The sequence below is a fragment of the Hyperolius riggenbachi genome, chromosome 12, assembly GCF_040937935.1.
Source record: "Hyperolius riggenbachi isolate aHypRig1 chromosome 12, aHypRig1.pri, whole genome shotgun sequence".
Classification (NCBI taxonomy): Eukaryota; Metazoa; Chordata; class Amphibia; order Anura; family Hyperoliidae; genus Hyperolius; species Hyperolius riggenbachi.
The window spans coordinates 139087108-139113372 of record NC_090657.1 but is presented as its reverse complement, the minus strand read 5'-3'; the positions used below and the strand labels follow the sequence as shown (position 1 = coordinate 139113372).

Below are 26265 nucleotides of genomic sequence, written 5' to 3'. Positions count from 1 at the left end.
AAGTTTTGTATGCCTAATTTTGAAGGCCAGAATCAGTCTTATAAAAATGTCAGCACAAATGTTTTCCTTGTGTTATGTAGATCATTAAGTTGTAAAGCTTGTTTTTTTCCTGTTTAGAAGCTCATTGATTGATTATCTGATATAAAATCAATCACTTTTAACCACTTTGCATCCAGACCTTGTTTCCCCCTTATGGACCAGAGCAGTTTTGACATTTTACCCATGTCCCTATTTAATTAGCAATAACTTTATCCCTACTTGTGATACCTAAATGATATATATATATATATATATATATATGATCTTCTCAAAAAATTTGCATATTGTGATAAAGTTCATTATTTTCTGTAATGTACTGATAAACATTAGACTTTTATATATTTTAGATTCATTACACACAACTGAAGTAGTTCAAGCATTTTATTGTTTTTCTTATTGATGATTTTGGCATACAGCTCATGAAAACCCCAAATTTCCTATCTCAAAAAATTAGCATATTTCATCCGACCAATAAAAGAAAAATGTTTTTAAAACAAAAAAGTCAACCTTCAAATAATTATGTTCAGTTATGCACTCAATACTTGGTCGGGAATCCTTTTGCAGAAATGACTGCTTCAATGCGCGTGGCATAGAGGCAATCAGCCTGTGGCACTGCTCAGGTGTTATGGAGGCTCAGGATGCTTCGATAGCGGCCTTAAGCACTTCCAGAGTGTTGGGTCGTGCGTCTCTCAACTTTCTCTTCACAATATCCCACAGATTCTCTATGGGGTTCAGGTCAGGAGAGTTGGCAGGCCAATTGAGCACAGTAATACCATGGTCAGTAAACCATTTACCAGTGGTTTTGGCACTGTGAGCAGGTGCCAGGTCGTGCTGAAAAATGAAATTTTCATCTCCATAAAGCTTTTCAGCACATGGAAGCATGAAGTGCTCCAAAATCTCCTGATAGCTAGCTGCATTGACCCTGTCCTTGATAAAACACAGTGGACCAACACCAGCAGCTGGCATGGCACCCCAGACCATCACTGACTGTGGGTACTTGACACTGGACTTCAGGCATTTTGGCATTTCCCTTTCCCCAGTCTTTCTCCAGACTCTGGCACCTTGATTTCCGAATGACATGTAAAAGTTGCTTTGGACCACTGAGTAACAGTCCAGTGCTGCTTGTCTGTAGCCCAGGTCAGGCGATTCTGCCGCTGTTTCTGGTTCAAAAGTGGGTTCATGCTTTCATCTGCTGAAAAGCTTTATGGAGATGAAGATTTCATTTTTCAGCACGACCTGGCACCTGCTCACAGTGCCAAAACCACCGGTAAATGGTTTACTGACCATGGTATTAATGTGCTCAATTGGCCTGCCAACTCTCCTGACCTGAACCCCATAGATAATCTGTGGGATATTGTGAAGAGAAAGTTGAGAGACGCAAGACCCAACATGTATGGATGAGCTTAAGGCCGCTATCGAAGCATCCTGGGCCTCCATAACACCTGAGCAGTGCCACAGGCTGATTGCCTCCATGCCACGCCGCATTGAAGCAGTCATTTCTGCAAACGGATTCCCGACCACGTATTGAGTGCATAACTGAACATAATTATTTGAAGGTTGACTTTTTTTGTTTTAAAAACACTTTTCTTTTATTGGTCGGATGAAATATGCTAATTTTTTGAGATAGGAAATTTGGGTTTTCATGAGCTGTATGCCAAAATCATCAATAAGAAAAACAATAAAAGGCTTGAACTAATTCACTTGTGTGTAATGAATCTAAAATATATGAAAGTCTAATGTTTATCAGTACATTACAGAAAATAATGGATTTTATCACAATATGCTAATTTTTTGAGAAGATCCTGTATATATATATATATATATATATATATATATATATATATATATATATATACAATATATACAAACTCAACTTTCATTGTATGGTGTTTTTTCCCTCAATTTTGTTTTCTATGCATATTAATGGAAAAAATATACAAAAACACATTATATCTCAGTTTTACCAATTCCAGTTTAAGAATAAAAAGCGTTATTGTAGATAAAAAACACAAATTTTGATGGGCTATTTCTACCGTTTATCACAAAACTTAGATTATGTTCCTGTCACAATTTATGGCGAAAATATTTGAATATGAAATAATGCTACAGTTTATATTTTTCACTATGAACTGAGAAAATAAAAGTATTTTTAATGGTAAAAAAATCAATCTTATTGGCTCAGGTAAAAAATATTGCAATTCACCAATTAGTACTGCAGCAGATAGTGCGAGAGGTTCTGCACAGGAGCAAGTCCAATAGTGCACAGCTGTGCTTCAGCTATGAGACATATACCTACATCTTTGTGGCTTAGATGCAGTCACAGAGGATGTAGATATACTGTAGTGGTGGATAAAGTGGTTAAAGTACTTGAGGCAGCTGCAGCGTGGTACTCTGGGACATGTTGATAGCCTTCAAGGGTATAAGTTCCAAGTTTATTAGTTTAACCAGATTGAGTATTATTCGTGGAAGAGGGGGCAGATTTATCTTCCTCTATCTGATATGCCACTTTTCTTGTGTCAAATAGAAGGTCAGTATTTAAGCCAAAAACCCAGTGCCCCAAAGTCAAAGTCTTTTCTTGGTCAGAGGCCAAATGAACAAAATCAGCAGGGGATAAAATTCTTATTTTCCTCACTGTATCATCATCATCATCACCTGTATAACCGAGATAAGTAAAATAATATGTTTTATCACTCTGTGTTACATAATGAAAATCAGTTCCACAAGTTTAATTTCATGTCTTGAGGTAGGCTATTGGCACATCCCAAGGCGGGGCAATCTGAATAATAACAGGAATTTGAGGAGAGCAGATAGAGAGTGTGGTGTGATCAAAGCTACACCAAAAACACCTTTGTCAAACCCCAAGAAAGGAGCAATAGAAAGACCACAAAAGAGAACTAGGGTGGAAAAAGAAAGAGAAGAAGAGGAGAGAAAGGACTTGAAGTGCCAGAGCCAAATAGGATCCTGCCCATGATTTCTCAAAAATAAGTTAAATATTCAAGTTAGTACAAGTGAACCAAGTTATTTTATTAAGGTTAAGAAGCATTGTAGGCTTCTTCCAGTAGCTTGCAACCAAAAATCTTGCTGTTGAGAGAACACAGATAACAGGATCCATTGAGACTGTCAGATCAGTGTGAGCAGGAATCCCTATTTCCCAGTAAGATTGAGCATGGGTGTTGCTAGCCCTATTTTAGGGGGGCCCGTGCCCCCAAAATGTCCTGGGGTGCCCCCAATCTATTTCTAGGGGTGCCCCGCCGCTAGGATCTGGAGGGGTCGCAGCATGAGGGGAGAGCTTGGTAGCACATCGGGCTCTCCCCTCTGCGCTCCCCTCCAGCACTGAATAGTGGTTATGCAGGCGGCAGGCAGCGGCAGATACATACCTTCCTTGCGTTCCAGCGCGGATGTTTCTCCCTGTAGTGTCTGACGCTATTTCCTGTTTATACAGGAAGTCGCATCAGAAGCTAGAGAGCGGAACATCCGTGGAACGCACGGAAGGTATGTATCTGCCGCTGCCCCGCCTCCTGCATAACCACTATTCAGTGCTGGAGGGGAGAGCCCGATGTGCTACCAAGCTCTCCCCTCATGCTGCGACCACTCCAGCCCCCCAAAAACGTTCCTGAGCGGGCCTGGGGGGAGGGCGGGCCGCTCAGAATTTCTGCAGGGTGGGCGGCGATCTCTTGGAGCTACCTTAACTAGGGGGCACCTACTACCTAACCTAGGGGGCGCCTGCCACTCACTACCTAACCTGGGGGTCCCTGTCACTCACTACCTAACCTGTGGGGTCCCTGTCACTCACTACCTAACCTTGGGGTCCCTGTCACTCACTACCTAACCTGGGGGTGCCTGTCACTCACTACCTAACCTGTGGGGTCCCTGTCACTCACTACCTTACCTGTGGGTCCCTGTCACTCACTACCTAACCTGGGGGTCCCTGTCACTCACTACCTAACCTGTGGGGTCCCTGTCACTCACTACCTAACCTTGGGGTCCCTGACACTCACTACCTAACCTGGGGGTGCCTGTCACTCACTACCTAACCTGTGGGGTCCCTGTCACTCACTACCGTACCTGTGGGTCCCTGTCACTCACTACCTAACCTGGGGGTCCCTGTCACTCACTACCTAAACTGGGGGGGCTCCTGTCTCTACCTAAACTGGGGCTCCTGTCACTACCAGGCCTTTCAGCCCACACATCATCCCCAATCCAGCCAAAAATAGTATTGCCAGGCACAGCAGCCAGTAGAGGAGAATTTAGAAGCCAGGTGAGAGGTGTCTACCATATTAAGGGGGCATTCTGCCTATTTATGTGAAATGCTGTCTATTTATGTGCCTCATGACTGCTGAATGTGTCTTGTTGGGGGCCTCATGATTGCTGAATTCGTCTTGTTAAGGGCCTCATGACTTGTTGGGGGCCTCAAGATTGCTGAATTTGTCTTTTTGGAGGACTCATGATTTGTTGGGGGCCTCATGATTGCTGAATTTGTCTTGTTGGGGGCCTCACGATTGCTGAATTTGTCATGTTGGGGGGGCTCATGATTGCTGAATTTGTCTTGTTGGGGCCGCATGATTGCTGAATTTGTCTTGATAGGGGCCTCATGATTGCTGAATGTGTCTTGTTGGGGGTCACATGATTGCTGAATTTGTCTTGTTGGGGGCCTCATGATTGCTGAATTTGTCTTAAGGGGCCTCATGATTGCTGAATTTGTCTTGTTGGGGTCACATGATTGCTGAATTTGTCTTGTTGGGGCCTCATGATTGCTGAATTTGTCTTGATAGGGGCCTCATGATTGTTGAATTTGTCTTGTTGGGGGTCACATGATTGCTGAATTTGTCTTGTTGGGGGCCTCATGATTGCTGAATTTGTCTTGTTGGGGGTCACATGATTGCTGAATTTGTCTTGTTGGGGGTCACATGATTGCTGAATTTGTCTTGTTGGGGGTCACATGATTGCTGAATTTGTCTTGTTGGGGGTCACATGATTGCTGAATTTGTCTTGTTGGGGGTCACATGATTGCTGAATTTGTCTTGTTGGGGGTCACATGATTGCTGAATTTGTCTTGTTGGGGGTCACATGATTGCTGAATGTCTTGTTGGGGCCTCATGATTGCTGAATTTGTCTTGTTGGGGGCCTCATGATTGCTGAATTTGTCTTAAGGGGCCTCATGATTGCTGAATTTGTCTTAAGGGGCCTCATGATTGCTGAATTTGTCTTGTTGGGGGTCACATGATTGCTGAATTTGTCTTGTTGGGGCCTCATGATTGCTGAATTTGTCTTGTTGGGGGCCTCATGATTGCTGAATTTGTCTTAAGGGGCCTCATGATTGCTGAATTTGTCTTAAGGGGCCTCATGATTGCTGAATTTGTCTTGTTGGGGGTCACATGATTGCTGAATTTGTCTTGTTGGGGGGTCACATGATTGCTGAATTTGTCTTGTTGGGGGTCACATGATTGCTGAATTTGTCTTGTTGGGGGTCACATGATTGCTGAATTTGTCTTGTTGGGGCCTCATGATTGCTGAATTTGTCTTGTTGGGGGCCTCATGATTGCTGAATTTGTCTTAAGGGGCCTCATGATTGCTGAATTTGTCTTGTTGGGGGTCACATGATTGCTGAATTTGTCTTGTTGGGGGGTCACATGATTGCTGAATTTGTCTTGTTGGGGGTCACATGATTGCTGAATTTGTCTTGTTGGGGGTCACATGATTGCTGAATTTGTCTGGGGGTCACATGATTGCTGAATTTGTCTTGTTGGGGCCTCATGATTGCTGAATTTGTCTTGTTGGGGGCCTCATGATTGCTGAATTTGTCTTAAGGGGCCTCATGATTGCTGAATTTGTCTTAAGGGGCCTCATGATTGCTGAATTTGTCTTGTTGGGGGTCACATGATTGCTGAATTTGTCTTGTTGGGGGGTCACATGATTGCTGAATTTGTCTTGTTGGGGGTCACATGATTGCTGAATTTGTCTTGTTGGGGGTCACATGATTGCTGAATTTGTCTTGTTGGGGCCTCATGATTGCTGAATTTGTCTTGTTGGGGGCCTCATGATTGCTGAATTTGTCTTAAGGGGCCTCATGATTGCTGAATTTGTCTTGTTGGGGGTCACATGATTGCTGAATTTGTCTTGATAGGGGCCTCATGATTGCTGAATTTGTCCTGATAGGGGCCTCATGATTGCTGAAATTGTCTTGTTGGGGGTCACATGATTGCTGAATTTGTCTTAAAGGGACTCCGAGCTCAGAAAAAAAAGGCAAGTTGTACTCACCAGGGGCTTTTTCCAGCCCAGTGCTGGTCGGGAGGTCCCACGCCGGCGTCCTGGCTCCTCTCCTTCTCCCCGCTCCGGAATGGCTGGCAGGCCGCAGCCCGGGCGACACTCTCCCGAGTGTCGGGCTGCTTCTTCCGCATATGACGCGGATTACGACACATGCCGGCCGCCTCGCGTCATCACGCCGGCCGGCGTGAAAGTACTGCTCATGCGCGAACAAAGCGCGCATGCGCAGTACTTTCACGCCGGCCGCCGTGATGACGCGAGGCGGCCGGCGTGTGACGTAATCCGCGTCATATGCAGAAGAAGCAGCCCGACACTCGGGAGAGTGTCGCCCGGGCTGCGGCCTGCCAGCCATTCCGGAGCGGGGAGAAGGAGAGGAGCCAGGACGCCGGCGTGGGACCTCCCGACCAGCACTGGGCTGGAAAAAGCCCCTGGTGAGTACAACTTGCCTTTTTTTTCTGAGCTCGGAGTCCCTTTAAGGGGCCTCATGATTGCTGAATTTGTCTTGTTGGGAGCCTCATGATTGCTGAACTTGTCTTAAGGGGACTCATGATTGCTGAATTTGTCTTGTTGGGGGTCACATGATTGCTAACTGCGAGACTATGGGAAAAGATGAATCATCATCATATGAGACAATAGCATTAAACCTACTTTTTTAGATTTTTAAAACAGAAACAAAACTGGGAGGTTCTAAAAAAATGAATACATTTTTCAGGAGTAGGATGGATGAAATTGTTTATCTTCACAGTTTATTTTCAACTTCGATTTTCCATAATGTTCATGTATGAGTTAAAATGTTTGTACAGTATTTAGTTTGAATTGGTGTTGCCACTTTGCGATAGATAAATGACTTTTGGGTTGCAGTTTGGGCACTCTGCCTCCAAAAGGTTCGCCACCACTGTCCTAATCTAATGTCCCACCATTGCTAGGTTCATGTAAATTTGTCTCCACCCGTGACCACACCCACATTCTGGTCCATGGCCACACCCATTTTTCGTTGGGCGCGCGTAGCGCTACGCACAATATAGCCCTCATATTTTTGGGCGCACTAGCTGCAGTGTGCTGATCTCTGCTGCCTACAGTATAAGCTGTTCTCTAGTGCCGGCACTGTGTGCTGATCTACCTCCAGTGTGTACAGTATAAGGTGTTACTCTGTGCCTTTACTGATTGTAAACCAGCTGTATTGTATGCTGATCCCTGCTACTTTCAGTATGTACAGTATTAGCTGTAAAGCCTGGTACACACATACAATTTTGATTAGCCAATTTTAGCTCTGTTCATCAAATGCATTGTCTGTTGGCCCACTTACCTCATGGGGGTGGTAAAATTGGTCAGTGATTGACCAATCAAGATTGTATGTGCGTATACATCTTTGATCTATGCCTATACTGATTGTAAATTATCTAAATAAAGGACGGGGCTCCATCCAATATTTTGATGAACAGGCCTGTTATCTGTAGCTTACATCGCTGCTAAGTTCATGTACATTTGGCCCCACCGATGGCCATGCCCACTCAATGTATGGCCACGCCCATTTTTTGCCTCAGCGCGCGCTACGCCCCCCGCCTAGTGCCCACAGGTGCCCCCGATCTCCAAGGACCCTAGGAACGCCCCTGAGAATGAGCCTTTGTGCAGGGCCAATATATGTACTCAGTGGTGGCCATTTTGTTAAGTGCCTTCTGCATAGTGGAGGTAACTTTGGGAATTATTTATATATTTTGTTCGAAGAACTGTATCAAAGGAGAAAAGCTTTGTAGATGTTGTCCTTGGTGGCAAAACAAATGGAGGTTTTCCCCACATTAAACAATATAAACTACCATTATTTTGGTTTTATTGAAGGTTGCAAAGGCATTGTCCCAATATTTCATGTAAGGAAGTTGATATCAAACCTCTGGGCAATGGGTTTGTGCACTAAGCCATGAGGTCTGTCATCCTATATTCTATAAAAAAAAATCTTGAGCAATACGGAGAATTTAGCTGTAAAATGTAATGAAAAAGATGAGTCTTGTATTGACAGGAGAACTTTAATACTAAGTACACACACTGGATGAGGTGGCCAGTATGGACCATCTGGGCCAAAAATCTAGCGTGTTTACAGGAGCTCCCTAACATAGCTTAAAAATATGGCATGCTGGATCTATAGCGAACACTGATTGATGCCCAAGCCCATTGTTCACTTACTTACCCCACCCCACCTGTCAGAGGCCTTTCCGTCATGTGATGTATGTAGTTCCCCCAGCATGCTCCATAAGAACAGAAGCGCTGCTAGCCTCCAGGCCCCATGCCTGCCGATGATAGTCCTTGTAAATGTGTTAGCATTTGAAACAGCTGAGTATGCTAGATGAAAGGAGAGGGCTCAAAAATGGCATCAGAAACTTCAATAAATTAATTATTAAAAGTCAGCTCAAAGCATACAAAAAACACAATAAAGACAATACAATGAAAAACAATGTGCACCAGGCTCCAGTGTGAAATTCAGTATAATGGACCAATGTAACATATACTTCTCAGCTAGTATACAATACCTCAATGTAATGGATGGGATGAGAAAGTAATACAATTTTGGAATTTCACGTATACCCTTATTATAAAATAAGCTATAAATAAGTACATATGGTAGTGGTTGTTTTCAACCATACAAGCACAAATATTGCACAAGTGTGTGAAAAATAAAATGCCAATAGTGAAGCAAGATATAGAGCATTGGAAAAAACATGCTCAGAATAAACAAACACCACTCACTCCAAGAATGTACAAGCCAGAGAGAGAAGGGCCGGAGTTCTGCCTGGATGTGGGAACGCCTAATGTGTATAGCGGGAAAAGACCTGCTTCATCAGAGCTGAGTATCAGTAGTGTTTGCAGGTAAAGGGCTTCAGAATGTCATCTATTAAAAAGATCTTCTGTTTCAATATATAGTTTAATTTTATTTTATTAATGAATCATCAAACCTGCTAACCCAGATTTAGAACATAAACACACTGAGATTATGCGTATAACACAGATTCTCTTACATTTATAGGGCTCGTTGATGTTGAATAAGGAGGAAACATTGGCAACAGAACTACATAATGATGGCACACGACACTGCATGAAACTAGAATGCAATAAAACAATGTAACAACAATTCTCTATTGTATGTAAATTTAAATTAGGCACTTAGTGCTGACAATGATACTATATATTCTTTTTACTCATAGAAAAGGACACAATTAAAATGTGCTGACCCAGATAACTAGTTTCTATTGTGTATGTATACTGGAATAGCTATAATGATAAGTTAGTATCTGGTAAAACAATACTAGGCAGATGACAGAAGAACATTAAATGATTAAGATGTATGCTTCTGTCAGGGCTCCCATCGGTATTGTGGCCAGGCTCATGACTATACTCATTAAACATATCACTCAGAGATCACCATGCTGTATAAACTTCATGTGTATTGTGTGTTCAACAATGATTGTTGAACATACAATACACAGGAAGTTAATACAGCATGGTGATTAGAGATGGCCCGAACCTCAGATTTTAGGTTTGCGAACCGGGTTCGCAAACCGCGAAAGTTCGGTTCGCGCGAACTTTCGCAAACTGCAATAGACTTCAATGGGGAGGCAAACTTTGAAAACTAGAAAAACATATGCTGGCCACAAAAGTGATGGAAAAAATGTTTCAAGGGGTCTAACACCTAGAGGGGGGCATAGCAGAGTGGGATAGACGACAAAAGTCCCGGGGAAAAATAAGGATTTGACGCACAGCAGCGTTTTAAGGGCAGAAATCACATTGCATGCTAAATTGGAGGCCTAAAGTGCTTTAAAACATCTTGCATTTGTATACATCAAAAACACACGATTGGTTCGCACGATGGCAAGGGGCCCCGGACCTCTCTCACTGGCCGGGGCCCCAAAGCCAATGCGCGATACCTGGAGGGGAGTGCAGGTGGGCCTGGACCACTCACACCCAGGCTCTGGACCTCTCACATCCAGAAAACCCACCAACACTGCCTCCATACTGAATGCTAAATTCGACACACACAAGCAATAGAACACAGCAATACATGCATGCAGCTACATTTAAGTCGTCAGCAGGTGCTCGTCAGCCAATCAGGATGCACTGTCATACACCCTTTACCTGCCATACCACATCTAGCAGCCATTAGCATTCAGGTGGGAGGCTTCAGTTGGACGCAAATCGCAAGATTGCGTCGCTAGCAGGACCGCCCCGTGCAGGCATTCCTCCCACAGGGGTCCCTCCCTAACCGCTCACATGTCTGCCATGTCCTAGAGCTGAAAAAAAAACGTTTAAAAACACACGATTGGTTCGCACGATGGCCAGGGGCCCCGGACCTCTCTCACTGGCCGGGGCCCCAAAGCCAATGCGCAATACCTGGAGGGGAGTGCAGGTGGGCCTGTATACATCAATCAGGGAGTGTAATTAGAGTACTGCTTCACACTGACACACCAAACTCACTGTGTAACGCACCGCAAACAGCTGTTTGCATAGTGACGGCCCTGCTAGACTGGTGCGCACCATGGCCAGAGTGCAGGCCGTGGCGGTTTTCAAGTCCATATGGTCGCCGGGCTGTGGTAGCTGAATGATAGAACAACAGTGACTGTCCAGCTGATCAAATTTGGTCTGTCCACAATGAAGCAACGACCTTCTTATCTTTGGTGTGCCACCCCCCGAGACACTCATATAGCCAGAGGTCATTGCTTCATTGTGATACGCAAGCCCCTTCACCGTGGCAAGATAATAATCACGAAGGGGAATGGGCACATGTACATGCCTTTTGTTTTGTTGTTGCAGCTGCACTGCAGCCAGAAAAATTAGGCAGGCATGTACACGCACCAAAAAAATTATTATAGCGGCCTTAAAAATTCAGGAATCCGCCTGGAGTCCTGGTGGACCCTGTTGGTGGTGGCGGAGAAGGCAGTCAAGCGACCTGCAGGCAGAGATGCTGTGTGGGGAGCGACTTAGTCTTGGGGCAGGCAGCCAGTCACACGGCGTGCAGGCAGAGATGCTGTGTGTGGGGACTGACTTAGTCTTCGGGTGGGCAGTAACCCTCCAGGATCCATGCCTCATTCATTTTGATAAAGGTGAGGTACTGAACACTTTTGTGACTTAGGCGACTTCTCTTCTCAGGGACAATGCCTCCAGCTGCGCTGAAGGTCTTTTCTGACAGGACGCTTGAGGCAGGGCAAGACAGAAGTTGGATGGCAAATTGGGACAGCTCTGGCCACAGGTCAAGCCTGCGCACCCAGTAGTCCAAGGGTTCATCGCTGCTCACAGTGTCTACATTCACACTTAAAGGACACTTAAGTCAAACAAAAAAATGAGTTTTACTTACCTGGGGCTTCCAATAGCCCGCTGCAGCTGTCCGGTGCCCTCGCCATCTCCCTCCGATCCTCCTGGCCCCGCCGGCAGCCACTTCCTGTTTCGGTGTAAGGAGCTGACAGGCTGGGGACGCGAGTGATTCTTCGTGTTCCTGGCCACAATAGCGCCATCTATGCTGCTATAGCATATATCATATAGCAGCATAGAGGGTGCTAATGTGTCTGGGAATGTGAAGAATCACTCGCGTCCCCAGCCTGTCAGCTCCTGTCACCGAAACAGGAAGTGGCTGCTGGCGGGGCCAGGAGGATCGGAGGGAGACGGCGAGGGCACCGGACAGCTGCAGGGGGCTATTGGAAGCCATAGGTGAGTAAAACTCATTTTTTTTGTTTGACTTAAGTGTCCCTTTAAGGCCAGGTAGTTGGCTACCTGCCGGTCCAGGCGTTGGTGGAGGGTGGATCCGGAAGGGCTAAGGCGAGGCGTTGGACTAAAGAATGTCCGCATGTCCGACATCACCATGAGATCGCTGGAGCGTCCTGTTCTTGCCTGCGTGGACATGGGAGAAGGATTACTGGCAGTGGTACCTTTATTTATTTATTACCTTTATTGCGTTGTGCTGTGACATCACCCTTAAACGCATTGTAAAGCATAGTTGCCAGCTTGTTCTGCATGTGCTGCATCCTTTCTGCCTTCTGGTGAGTTGGTAACATGTCCGCCACTTTGTGCCTATACCGAGGGTCTAGTAACGTGGCCACCCAGTACAGTTCATTCCCCTTGAGTTTTTTTTATACGGGGGTCCCTCAACAGGCTGGACAGCATGAAAGATGCCATCTGCACAAAGTTGGATCCAGACGTACTATCCATCTCCTCTTGCTCTTCCTCAGTGATGTCAGGTAAGTCCTCCTCCTCCCCCCAGCCACAAACAACACCACGGGAACGTCAAGCAGCACAAGCCCCCTGCGACGCCTGCTGCGGTTGTTGTCCTTCTGCTGCCGCCTCCTCCTCCTCCAAAGAAACACCTTCCTCATAATCCGAGTCTGACTCTTCTTCCCCACACGACTCTTCCTCCTTCCTCCTCTCCTCTGTGCTGCCGCAGGTGTTGAGGAAATATCTGATTCTGATGTAAATTGCTCCCACAACTGTTCCTGCCGTAACTGTTCCTCTTCACGCTCCTCCACAGCTTGATCCACCACTCTACGCACGGCACACTCCAGGAAGTAAGCGTACGGGATCAAGTCGCTGATGGTGCCTTCACTGCGGCTCACCAGCTTGGTCACTTCCTCAAACGGCTGCATGAGCCTGTATGCAGTTAGCATCAGTGTCCAGTTGTTGGGCCAGAATATCCCCATCTCCCCAGATTGTGTCCTTTTACTGTAATTGTACAGGTACTGGTTGACGGCTTTCTCCTGTTCTAGCAGGCGAGAGAACATGACCAGGGTCGAATTCCAGCCATCCAGGCTATCACATATCAAGCATCTCACCGGCAAGTTGTTTCTCCGCTGAATGTCCGCAAAGCGTGCCATGGCCGTGTAAGACCGCCTGAAATGCCCACACAACTTCCTGGCCTGCTACAGGACGTCCTCTAATCACTACAGAGAGAATGCACCCAAGCTATGCTCAGTAGCAGAACGCAATGGACGTTAAGGTAAGTGCCCGTTTTTAATTATTGGGAGGTGGGTGCGGGAGGCTCTCCCCGGCGCTGGCCACGCTTGGGGGGGGCCGTCTGCGCCACCCAGCCTCCCGCCCCGGGGTGCTGCTGTGGTTCCCAGGCAGTGAGAGCGCCTGGGACCCCGCAGTCCCCCGGTTGTATGGGGGCACTGGGAAGCCTCCCTGTGGCACTCCTGGATAGTGCTATTGCAGCATGAACTAATTCCCGCAGGGCGACCGCTTTGCGGCATTGGTTTTTGACCCTGCATAAGTTGGCATGCGAAAGCGAATGCATATTTGCATGAGCATTACCTCATGATAAGCCAATTAGGCCAAATTTGCTTAGCCAGATATGTCAGGTGTTCACTTGGTGTTTAATGCACACATTCAATTCTTTGGGCTTGATTCACAAAGCGGTGCAAACACTTTGCACGCCTGTGAAAAGCCCTTTATCACGCCTAAACTTAGTTTAGGTGTGATCTGAAGGAATTTGCGCGAACTCCCACGCGCAAAGTTTTGCGCGCGGAGCGCTACGCGCGCAGCGCACCGTGCTTCGCGCGCAGCGCACCGTGCTTCGCGCGAAGTGCCCATTAAGCCCTATGGGACTTTGCGCATGCACGTACGCGCGCAAAACCTTGCGCACAGGAGCTTCGCGCGAGTTAGAGCACAAAGCGGTGATAACTTTGCTAGTGCAAAGGTTATCACGCCTAAAGTCTTTTAGGCGTGATAACTGAGTTATCACCGCTTTGTGAATCAGGCCCCTTGTGTAGTAGGACGTCCTCTAAGCCTGGGTACTTTCACACAAATCTTTGAATGACTAGATTCAGCACATGTGCCATGCAGGGTATATGTGTCAGCTTTCCCAAATTCAATGCGGAAATGAGATTGCTGCTGTTGTCACACACCACGTTGACGATCTCCAGCTGATGCGGGGTCAGCCACTGATCCACCTGTTTGTTAAGAGCAGCCAGGAGAGCTGGTCCAGTGTGACTCTCCGCTTTGAGGCAAGACATGTCTAAGATGGCGTGACACTGGCGCACCTGGCATGCAGCATAGGCCCTGGGGAGATGGGGCTGTGTAGCTGGAGAGGAGATCGCAGCACCAGTAGAGTTGAAGTGCCACTCAGCCAAGGGGGAGGTGGAGGTTGACAGCGAAGAGGAGGTGGCAGGAGGCCTGCCTGCAAGCCGTTGAGGTGTCACAAGTTGGTCCACTGCACAGCCATGTACTCCCTGCTTGCCATCGGTCACCAGGTTGACCCAATGGGCTGTGTAAGTTATGTACCTGCCATGACCGTGCTTGGCAGACCAGGCATCCGTGGTGAGGTGGACCTTTGACCCAACGCTGTGTGCCAGAGATGACACCACTTCCTCTCAACTTCACGGTACAGTTTGGATATCGCCTTTTTAGAAAAATAATTGCGGCCTGGTATCTTTCACTTCAGTGTCCCAATGGCCACAAATTTACGGAAGGCCTCAGAGTCCACCAGCTTGTATGGTAACGGCTGGCGAACTAACAGTTCCGCCACGCCAACTGTCAGACGCCGGGCAAGAGGGTGACTGGCAGAAATTGGCTTCTTCCGCTCAACGATTTCCTTCACGGACACCTGGCTGCTGTGGGCAGAGGAGCAGGAACCGCTCAAGGTCAGAGGCGGAGTGGAGGTGGGTGGCTGTGAAGGTTCAAGGGAGAAAGCGGCTGAAGATGCTGCACCTGAAGGAGGAAGAGGAAAAGGAGAGCGTCTTTTCTTTTGTGAGCTGCATTTGCTCAGGTGCTCTTCCCATTGCAGTTTGTGCCTTTTCTCCATATGCTTTCGTAAGGCACTTGTCCCTACATGAGTGTTGGACATGAGTGTTGGTCTTTCCACGGCTCAATTTTTGGAGGCAGAGAGAACAGATGGCATTGCTCCGATCTGAGGCAAACACATTAAAAAATGTCAAAACCGCTGAGCCCCCCTGAGGTGATGGCACTATGGTGGCATCAGCAGCTGACGTTGAAGGGCATGTTGGCTGGCTGTACATAGGTGGCGATACATGGCGCCGGACACTGCCACCAGCTGTTTCTGACTACGAGCTCCCCCTACTTCTTTCAGGAACTAGTCTCCTCCTACTCCTCTCTGACTCCCCCTCTGAACTGTCCCCTTGGTCATCTTGTCTATTAGGAACCCATGTGGGATCCATATCATCATAATCATCCTGCCCAGCTTCGTTTGCCTCAGACACCTCTAAAACTGCACCAACAGCAGGTACTTCATCCTCCTCCTCCTCCTCACACGTTACGTCCAAAGTGTCGCCGCCTAACTCAGACATATGAGGTGGTGTAACTTGCTTAGCGCCTTCATCTGGTTGTAACAATAATGGTTGTGAATCAGTTAATTCCCCACCAATTAACTCCTGCGAAGTGTCAAATGCAACGGATGTGGTGCTTGTAGTAGCGCTGGTGGCTGTGGAAGATGAGGTGTTCTGTGTTAAATAGTCAACCACGTCCTGACAATATTGGGAGTTGATGGGACGTGCCTTCTTCTGAGCACTGTACTTTGGTCCAGGGCCGCACAAAATCACATCAACACAACCTCGCACAAACCTGCCGGGTGGCCTTTCTCTGGGTCTGCCTCTACCTCTGCCTGTTTTGTCTGTTGTGTCCATATCGGGGGGGATGAAGTGAAAGTTATGCACTGACTTGACTAATACAATGTGCAGTCACACAGGTGCAGTTAACAGGTATGCACGGTGTGGTATATCACACTGCGTGCACTCACGTAGGTAGGTGGGTGCACTGAACACAACAGGTAGGTATATGCAGTGATGAGGTGGGTGCACTGAACACAACAGGTAGGTATTTGCAGTGATGGGTATTACAATGTGCACCTGTCTCACAGACATGTAGCGGACAGGCACAGTGACACTGTGTGCACTCAAATCATGTAGGTAGGTGGGTGGGTGCACTGTGAACAACAGGTAGGTAGCTATATGCAGTGATGGGTATTACAATGTGCACCTGTCACACACAGACAGGAATTGGACAGGCACAGTGACACTGCGTGCGCTCAACTCACGTAAGTAGGTGGGTGCACTGTGAACAACAGGTAGGTAGGTATATGCAGTGATGGGTATTACAATGTGCACCTGTCACACACAGACAAGTAGCGGACAGGCACAGTGACACTGCGTGCGCTCAACTCACGTAGGTAGGTGGGTGGGTGCACTGTGAACAACAGGTACGTAGGTATATGCAGTACTAGGTATTACAATGTGCACCTGTCACACACAGACAGGTAGTGGACAGGCACAGTGACACTGCGTGCGCTCAGCTCACGTAGGTAGGTGGGTGCACTGTGAACAACAGGTAGGTAGAATTATGCAGTACTGGGTATTACAATGTGCACCTGTCACACACACAGGTAGTCAATGAATGTGCTGGGCCTGGCAGTGGCACACACACAGTATGAATTATCAAGCCTGTCTATGCAACACAAGTGTCAGTGGGACACACAGAAAAAAAAATAGATCACAAGAACAAGATTAGCTCCCAAAAGAGCTGTTGTGGGGTGCTATTTTAGCAATAAGAATCAGCAAGGAGCAAGCTAACAAGCCTACAAGAGCCTAACTAATCTTTCCCTGAGAGTCTGCAGCAGCAGCAGCAGCAGCAGCAGCTGTCCGTTCTCTATTTACTGCAGGCACACGAGTGAGTAAAATGGCCGTCGATGCCTGCCTTTTATGAGGGGGGGGGGGGGGGGAAGTGGCTCCAAAATCGAGTGTAGACTGATTGGCTACAATGTGCCTGCTGACTGTGATGTCGAGGGTCAAAGTTGACCCTAATGGTGCATTATGTGGGAGAACCGAACTTCCGGAAAAGTTCGCGGTTCTCCACGAGCCCGAACCCCCGGAGGTTCGCCAGGAACCGTCTGCCGATTAACCGTTCGGGCCATCTCTAATTGTGATCTCTGAGTGATATGTTTAATAATTAACGAGGGTTGCGTTCAGCACAAAAAGGTGTAGCAATTTATATGAGGCTCATAACTATATGTGAATTCTGAAGGCGTGGGGAGGGTGGGGGCAGTCTAGTTTGTAACTAATGCACAGCAGGCAGCACAGCCGAGCATTATACATACCTGTTCCTGGCGCGAAGCAGCAGATGCAGCAACCCGAGCGACAAAGAAAGGCTGAAGGTGACAGAAGAAAATGTGACAGATGAAGGCGGTAGAGGAGTTAGAAGGTGACAAAAGGATGCTGAAGGTGACAGATGAAGACAGAAGAAGGCTGATGGTGACAGATGAAGACAGAAGAAGGCCGAAGGTGACAGATGAAGGCAGAAGAAGGTGACAGAACACAGGAACAAGAATGGTAATCATCCTACTGAGAGAGAACACTGTCTTTTCTCATATGCTTACATCTGCATTTGCAGCTTCAGTGGTGTCCAAGCCTGTGGTCTGCTTATCGGAACTGAAAAAAAAAAAAAAAATAGAGAGATATGGAGGTTGTTGTATTTTTTTTCTCTTAAACAATACCAGATGCCTGGTGTCCTGCTGATCTTTCCTGCATCAGCAGTGTCTGAACCATGCCTGTAACGCCTACATGCATGCTGCAAATCCAGTCAGACTTCAGTCAGAAATCTGCTCTACATGCTTGTTCTGGGTCTATGGTTAAAAGTACTACAGACAGAGGATCAGCGGGAGAGCTAGGCAATTTGCATTGTTTAAAAGGAAATAAATATGACAGTCTCCCTCTTCCCCTCACTTAAGTTGTCCTTAAGGCAGGCATGTCCAAAGTCTGGCCTGGGGGCCAAGTGTAGCCCGCCCAGTCATTTCTGGTGGCTCCCAAAGCTCTCTACAGTTGTAAATTTCCTGCAGCCCACAGACTGTAGCTCTGGTGACGCATGCAGGGGCCAGTAGCAGTAACAGTCACTGATTAGCAGCTGCCACTGTGCTAACTGCACACAGTATATGGGTGATTCCCAGTGGAAATGTTTTATTTGGCAAAATAAAGGCATAGTGTACTTAACAGTAATCTGCAAAAATTGTGCTTAATTAAGATAGTTCGGCCTCCTAGCACTCTCAAGAACGGCGATATGGCCATGGCCTAAAGAGTTTGGACAACCCTACCTTAAAGGGACAGATTATCATGTATTTTTTGTGAGTTTCTGTTTTGCATTTTAAATAAATAACTATATCTAACTAGTGAAAAAATACATTTATCTTTTTTCATCCCGAACTTGCTGTGCGATTTAAAGAAAAAACCAACACACACAAGCAATAGAACACAGCAGTACATGCATCCAGCTACATTTGAAATTGGTCAGCAGGTGCTCGTCAGCAAATCAGGATGCACTGTCATACACCCTTTACCTGCCATACCACATCTAGCAGCCATTAGCATTCAGGTGGGAGGCTTCAGTTGGACGCCATCGCAAGATTGCGTCGCTAGCAGGACCGCCCCGTGCAGGCATCCCTCCCACAGGGGTCCCTCCCTAACCATGCATCAGGTAGCCTTTTTTTTTTTTATTAGATGAGCCCACCTCGGGCTCTCTTTAACCAAAAAAAAAAAACGCATCCCAATGTGGTTTTTGTTCGGCTATGTATGTGCTACTGCATCAAGCTGATTCTCCTGGTTTTTTTTTTTTTACTTAAAATCAACTTTATTTAAAACAGACAGTAACACACATACAGAGACATCTGAACATACTGTTACATTTCGCACACATTTATTTAATTAGCACACATTTTTACACTCAATATTTCACACACAGGTACAGAGTACCTAGCAAGCTCATGGTGAACCAGAACTCCTAGCAGTTGTAAGGGGTTACAATGGACCTAAAAGCCCTCTTACTAAAAAGCTATGGAAAACAAAAGTTTGCTTTCTTACCACTGGAAGTATTTGTGATAATTCAGGTTGGAGTGAGCTCCGAGACGTCTCCCAGTGCATCACTGCTGAAATATGTAAATTATCCATTGTTGTCCCTGGAAGTTAGCCACACCTCCAGATCCGCTGGAATGCAATGATGTGTCAGATTGTTAATATTACAGAGCCACAATAATCCAACATGCATACAGACTGTTTCAGATTTCAATAAATCAATGCATTACCCACTTGACAAAGGACGGTGACACCGTTCGAAACGGCGACAATCCGTTGTACTTGGAACCATGCTGCGGTGTAACACTGCCTATTCCACCTGGTAGTAGACACACTGCCTTCAGCAGCATGGAGGGCTATACATACGAGCTATAATTACATCTGACGGCTAATACAGATGTGGATCCCGCAGCATAATGTTATCTGAATCGGATCCTCTCACTTCAGTTGTATTTTAAAATTCCTAAGCGTTGGAAGTTAAGAGATGCATTTCATGTTACATACTTTCAATCAACAAGATTGTAATATGCAAATTAGAGGAGTCAGAGTCGAAGAGTTGGTGGAATCCTAACCTGAGGAGTCAGTGAATTTTTGTACCGACTCCACAGCCCTGCGATAAACTAAACTTTGGAAACTTGTAATTTGTAAATAGACAATATTACTTATGCACAAAAGCAAATATGATAACTGTATGAGTAATAAAAAGTGGGAAAACACATTTTTATTGAATGTTATGTTGGAGTTTCAGACCATTTTAAGGAACTTTCCCAGAGCTAACAGTGGCGCAACGGAGGGGACCGAGAGGATGGTGAGGGAGCATATGTACTATAGGGGGCTGGAGGAAGCCCCAGGTAAGTATAAATCCTTTATTGTCTCAGGTACACTTTACAAAAGTAATCTAAAAGTGGCCATTAACAATCCAATTTCCAGAACGATCGACTTGCTGATCCGATTGTTGCAATTGATCGGAAACTATTTTACCAGCACATAAACGGGGGTGGGGTCAGAATGATAAGCAATCCAATCAGACTAAAAGAATCATTCCGAAATTCAGATTGACGGTATCCATTCAATCATATTATCGATCGCTTGGGAGATTGTTCTGTTAATGGGCACCTTTAGTCTTCCAAATTTTATCAAAAGCTTTATAATGGTGTTCCAGAGAGCTATCCATATGTTTAAGGACCATACAATTGTCAGACAAGTACACCCAAAACTGAGCAAGGTAAATTCTGAAAGCAATTACTGTATATTGATTAGTGTAAATTGAAAATATTACTTTTGGAACTCGACTTTTCAAGTTCAAAACTTCCTATGTAGCTATGTTTGCCTGCAGCTCTACATACAAACAAAAAGGCTACCTGAGGTTGCATGTAACATGATGAGAATAACAAGGGTATGTGCAGTCCCAATACTATATAGAACTAAGTGGTGTTCCTTTTCTCTCACTGTAAAAGTTATGAGTCCACAGATCTAAATAAAAGTTTCTCTGCACGTAGTAGAAAAAAGATCCACTCTCCCGGATAAAATAATTTAATCTTTATTCAATGGCTTTGGTCATAGTACAAAGTGGTCAAATATTGTGGCATAACTCTCCGTTTTATACCGTGGCTGTGCAGTGCCAGTTACTTTGTGGGTTGGAGATTTCAGAGTGGTCATGTGGTAAAGAAGTTGTTTTTATTTTTTGGCAGTTTTCTCCTAATTTTTTGGAAATATCTTCTCTTTTAAAGATGGATTATTATCTTAATATTTTTAACTTCTGCATTTTTGTTATTGGGCTGCATTTTAGTGATTGATATGGGCTTTATCACTGAGTTCAGGGAACTCCTCCCCCTAATGAATAGATTCTGTACAATAAAATTGTGACTGTTGGAATTATTTTAAATAACTAAAAAAATCTGCAATAAAAAAACGCAGAGTGCAGTAAAATACTGTCTTGTCTGTGTCTTTTTTCTTTCCTCATGACATACAAGATGCTGTGGAAAAGGTAGATTCTACAAACTATCCGAATGGGTACCAGGGAAATATAAACAATGCACTATTCGTCCTGCTGGACTATCCCTATGGGTACAGATATTAAAAGACTAGTATCTTTATTATATACACAATCGTAAAAATAGAGATTGTCCATGTGTGACAGCTCTATTTGTTAAAACTGTCTGCTTACAATCACAGTAGCAACAAGCCAACCTGACTGAGGGGGTCTTTGCTCATCCCCCAACCCTCAACTCGTCTTATTGGGTTATAGTGTAACTGTCCTCCAGTCAGTCGGGTAATTGTATGACAAGGCAGTACACAGGAGAGATCTATGTAAAAATGTGGGCCACCTATATATTTGCAGTAGGCCCTATTATACGAACACTGCCATTCCAGCGCAGGAGACTTGGGGGCAGCAGTGAGTAACTTCAGCGCCGTCAGAGGACAGAGCTGAAGTTACTTATAAAACACTATAATTCGGCCTCCAGCAATTGCTGGAAGCCAAATTATTTCATTCCCCACCATCCATGGCGGCCTGGAGGAGGAATAGTATTTAAAATCAATGGGAATTTGTGCAGGAGCAGGATAAGCCATCCCGGCTGTATCCTGCACCCAAGTCTCCTGAGCCGATTCCTCTCGTACGCCCTATTATAAAAGACCCCCCAAATCCCCTCTCCTACCTACGGGAAGCGCTTCCTGATGAGGCAGAGCTTATGGCTGTAGCTCTGCCTCTCAGCGTCAAACCCCGCTGATCGCCGCCTCTTCCCGCCCCTCTCAATCTTCCTTCACAGAGAGGGGCGGGGGAAAGGCGGAGATCCGCGCTGCGATTTACGTGCATGGAGGCAGAGCTGCAGCTGAAAGCTCTGCCTCCAGGAGCAGCAAGATCCACGACCAAGAAAGTCATGGATTTTGCATGGGGGATTTGGGGGTATAAACCCCTCATTTGCCGCGGGATAGCGGCGTTTTAGCAGGGGTTATAGTTCTCAACATGACTGCATGTTAAAAAAGTGAATTTAGACTTGCTTCAGAGTCTCTTTAAAGTCTAAACATTTAAGGTATAGGACAGTTATTTAAAGGGAAGCTGTGTGTGGAGTAGTAGAAATGGTGGTTAGTGGGAAGGGTCCTAGGTAGGAGAGTATGCTTGCCTGGAAAGGTGAGTTTTCAGATTGCGCCTAAAAATAGTAAGTGTGGGTGAGTGGCGGATGTGTTGAGGGAGAGTGTTCCAGAAGAGGATAGAGAGAAGTGTTACATGCGGGAGTGGGAAGAGGTGATCAGGGAAGAAGACAGAAGGATATTGTTAGCAGAGCGGAGATTGTGCGTAGGATGGTATCTGGAAATAAGTTGATTTAGATAGGAAGGAGCTATGTTGTGGAGAGCTTTGTAGGTGAGAGTAAGAATTTTAAATTGTATCCTTTGTGTAACTGGCAGCCAGTGAAGGGACTGGCAGCGGGGAATTGCACTGGAGAAGCGGGAGGAGAGGTATATGGAGGCTGACATATTTGTTTTCTTTTAAACAATGCCAGTTGCCTGGCAGCCCCGCTAATCTATTTGGCTGCAGCAGTGAATAGCACCAGAAACAAGCATGCTGCTAACCAGTGGCGTAGGGATCACCTTAGGAACAGCAGCAATGGCTATGGGGCCCACAGCCATGGGGGGGCCCACCTGTCCTGGCTGACTGTAGTCTTTTATTTCATTTATGTGAGCCCTGCCATTATCAGCCACAGAACCCCCTGCCGAAGGGTCATTTCAGAGAGGCAGGCAAGTGATAGGGGACTATTTTACCTCGGTCTCCCTGCGCATTGACACAGATTTGTTCCCAGCCAACAATTCATTTTTAGTTCTGGCCGGACTGGGAACAGAGTAACACAGCGCAGGGATGAGCAGCCTCTATCACACAGCACTGTGATTACAGTTTCTCCTGCTATGTGAAGAGGATTGTATGCCCTGCTCTCCCCCTCCCCCTTGTTTAGCTGTTTGTGAGTAACCTCTTTCCGTGCATCTGTCCCAGGCTGTGGATGGCAGAAGGAGGGCATTCTGGGTGCCTCTACTTCCTGCTAGTTGTGGCTGGTGAGCTTAGTAGAGATGGGAAGTTCGGATCTTTTCAATGATCCGGATGATTCGAATCGGATCATTGAAAAGAACCGGATCTTTGATCCGAATCTCGGATCATTTTACAAGGGAAGCATTCGGGGGTTGAAATAACTAGCAGGGCAGGAGAAGGAGGGGGGGGGGGGGTGGACACACAGATAAGGGGAGAAGATGGACAGAGGGCAGGGAGTGGACAGAGAAGGGAGGAGGGACGAGCAGGGAGCAGAAATGTTTGTTTGCACACAATACCCACATGCTGCAATCACATATATTTCACCTACATGTTCATCTGTATACCTTGAATGGAAACGTCGCACAGTGAAACAAAGCATTGCCCAAAGATAAGTGCAGCTGTGCCGAGAGCAAGAGGATCATATTACGCTGCAATCACAGTGCCTGCAAAGTTACTGAGCTGAGCCAAAAGTTTCCAATGTGTTCACTGTGAACAACTACGGAACAGACAGCCTGTAATGAGCAGCACATTATAGCCAATATGTGTGCTCTACACATATCTGGCAGTGGCACCCATGTCCCCTCTACCTGTCCCTGCAAGGCTGGCTCCCCTGAGTCCCCTCCAACAGAGCGATCCATCTCTGCTCTGCTTCCAGGACCCCGCTGAGAGGGGGCGTGTCGCTCCTGGCCCCGCCCCTTTTGCGATCCGAATCACTCATTTTGATGATTCGGATGATTCGACTTACAAAATAGATTTGGATCAAAGATCCGAATCGTTCATGATCCGGACAACACTAGAGCTTAGCTGTCTCTCCTCGGGAGAAGGTCAGAAGCTGTGTGGTTCTGACAGCCTGAATGAGGAGGTCAGCAGTTCAGCAGCACATAAGAGGCAACAGGAATGGCTCAGTATAAGTGCACCAGATAGCACTCTGGTGTGCTTCAGCAGGAAGAAGTTACTAAAAGGGAGCTAAGCAAATGGGGGAGATGGCAGAAAGTCTCTGCACACTGGAGAGCTACAGATTTCACAGCTGGAAGGTCCTGGCTGTTTAATTAAGTATAGATTTGCACTTTATTCAGTTGTACATAGGATTGTGCCGTGTCTTGTTGCCTCTCCCGGCTCTTTCTACCTGTCCTCTTTTCTATGCTGTGTTGCCAGTTAATGGAGGCACTCGGGAGGACAGCGAGGGAAGCATTCATGCTTATGGGGCTGGAGGAAGCCCCGGGTAAGTAAAAATCTTTAAGAATGCTCATCTCTGGTACACTTTAATGTCTTGCCATAGCCCTATTCCGTCATACATGCGCAATAGAACTTTCAGTCTCGGAAATCAGCTATCAGCTGTTTTTCAGAGACATATGCAGTTGCCCTATAATAGCGTGGTTATGCCCAGCCTGGAAGCAGCGGCAGAAGCTCCCAAACCCAATGCACCATTCTTCATAGGGCCCACACGACTTTTAGTACTGCAGCAAGCAATAGCAGAGACAGGAGGAGGTAAGTGATGTTCCATCTCCTCCCATCTCTGCTATTGCTTGCTGCAGTACTAAAGGTAATGGTGCAGTCCAAGCTTGTTCAGTCTCTGAAACAGCTGAATGTCTCTGAAACCAGATGGTAATCAGCTGATTCAGAGACTGAAAGTTCTATTGCGCAAGAATAACATGGCGCTAGCAGGATGATGCAATACAGCTATGTCATGGTGTTTAGAAGATGCTAACAATTTAGGGCATACGGACGCCAAACCCCCCATTTTTTTCTTTAAAGAGACTCCGTAACAAAAATTGCATCCTGTTTTTTATCATCCTACAAGTTCCAAAAGCTATTCTAATGTGTTCTGGCTTACTGCAGCACTTTATACTATCACAGTCTCTGTAATAAATCAACTTATCTCTCTCTTGTCAGACTTGTCAGCCTGTCTGGAAGGCTGCCAAGTTCTTCAGTGTTGTGGTTCTGCTATGAACTCCCCCTTCCAGGCCCCTCTATGCACACTGCCTGTGTGTTATTTAGATTAGAGTAGCTTCTCTCTTATCTTTTACAAGCTGGATAAATCGTCCTCTGAGCTGGCTGGGCTTTCACATAGTGAGGAATTACAGACAAGGGCAAATCTGTTTGCAGGAAGAAACGAGCAGCCTGAAACTTCAGTGCATGAGAACAGGGGGAAAGAAACACACAAATGATCTCTTGAGATTCAAAAGGAAGGGTGTGGATGTATTTTCTATGTGTGGACATACTGTACATCAACCTACTTCCTGTTTTGGTGGCCATTTTGTTTGTTTATAAACAAACTTTTTAAAACTGTTTTTAACCACTTTTAATGCGGCGGGGAGCGTCGAAATTGTGACAGAGGGTAATAGGAGATGTCCCCTAACGCACTGGTATGTTTACTTTTGTGTGATTTTAACAATACAGATTCTCTTTAATGCTTTTGTTCTCATCCTTATATTTGCCCTGTTTTTCCTTCTCCCAGTCTTTACCTCTGCCTTCAGCCAATCGCATTCATAGGATGGGGGGCATAAAAAAAAATTGCTATGGGGCCCAGTCATTCCTAGCTACGCCCCTGCTGCTAACCTTGTTAGATCCGACAATAATGACAGAAACACCTGATGATCTTATCTGCTGCATGCTTGTTCAGGGTCTATGGCTAAAAGAATTAGAAGCAGAGAATCAGCAGGGTAGCCAGGCAACTGGTATTGCTTAAAGGGAAATAAATTTAGCAGCCACCATACACCTCGCTCTCTCACTACAGTTGTACAGCTGGATTCTTCATTTAATAAGCAGCCAATGGAGACGTACACACATTTTCAGGTACAAATTACAAATGTTAATCCTGCTGAAAAATCAGTCCTTCGTGGAATATTCCTGATATCCTTACTGTGTACAGGAAACAACTTTATTTAAACCAGCATTACATCATTCAGCACACAGCACGCAATGACCACGTAAACAATGCAGCAAATGCCTACAATCAACCTACAGCTCCTTATATGTCACATCTACGGCACGGCAATTGCAAAACTACTATATTTCATCTTATGGAGTGGGAGAGAGAACAGCCGCCAGCAAGAGATGGTGCTCCCCTGCACTGCAACGAACAGATCAGCCGCCTGCCTAATGCCCACTGCCTACAGATAGAAG

At 46.0% G+C, this 26265-nt stretch overlaps 2 long non-coding RNA genes across 2 annotated transcripts in view; one reads left to right on the top strand and one right to left on the bottom strand.

Annotated features, from left to right (window-relative positions):
• The window catches only part of LOC137541942 (uncharacterized), a 45190-nt gene extending 35707 nt beyond the window's left edge, over nucleotides 1–9483 (top strand). The window contains exon 4 of the long non-coding RNA XR_011025310.1: nucleotides 9320–9483. This is a non-coding gene — a long non-coding RNA (uncharacterized lncRNA). The remainder of the gene's footprint in view (nucleotides 1–9319) is intronic.
• LOC137541941 (uncharacterized) lies at nucleotides 2217–26259 on the bottom strand. The gene is made up of 6 exons (XR_011025309.1): nucleotides 26105–26259; nucleotides 19131–19253; nucleotides 17657–17708; nucleotides 17378–17428; nucleotides 8486–8637; nucleotides 2217–2691 (listed from the first exon to the last, which is right to left on the bottom strand). It is a non-coding gene; the product is annotated as an uncharacterized lncRNA (long non-coding RNA).
• Nucleotides 26260–26265: the final 6 nt, after the last annotated feature.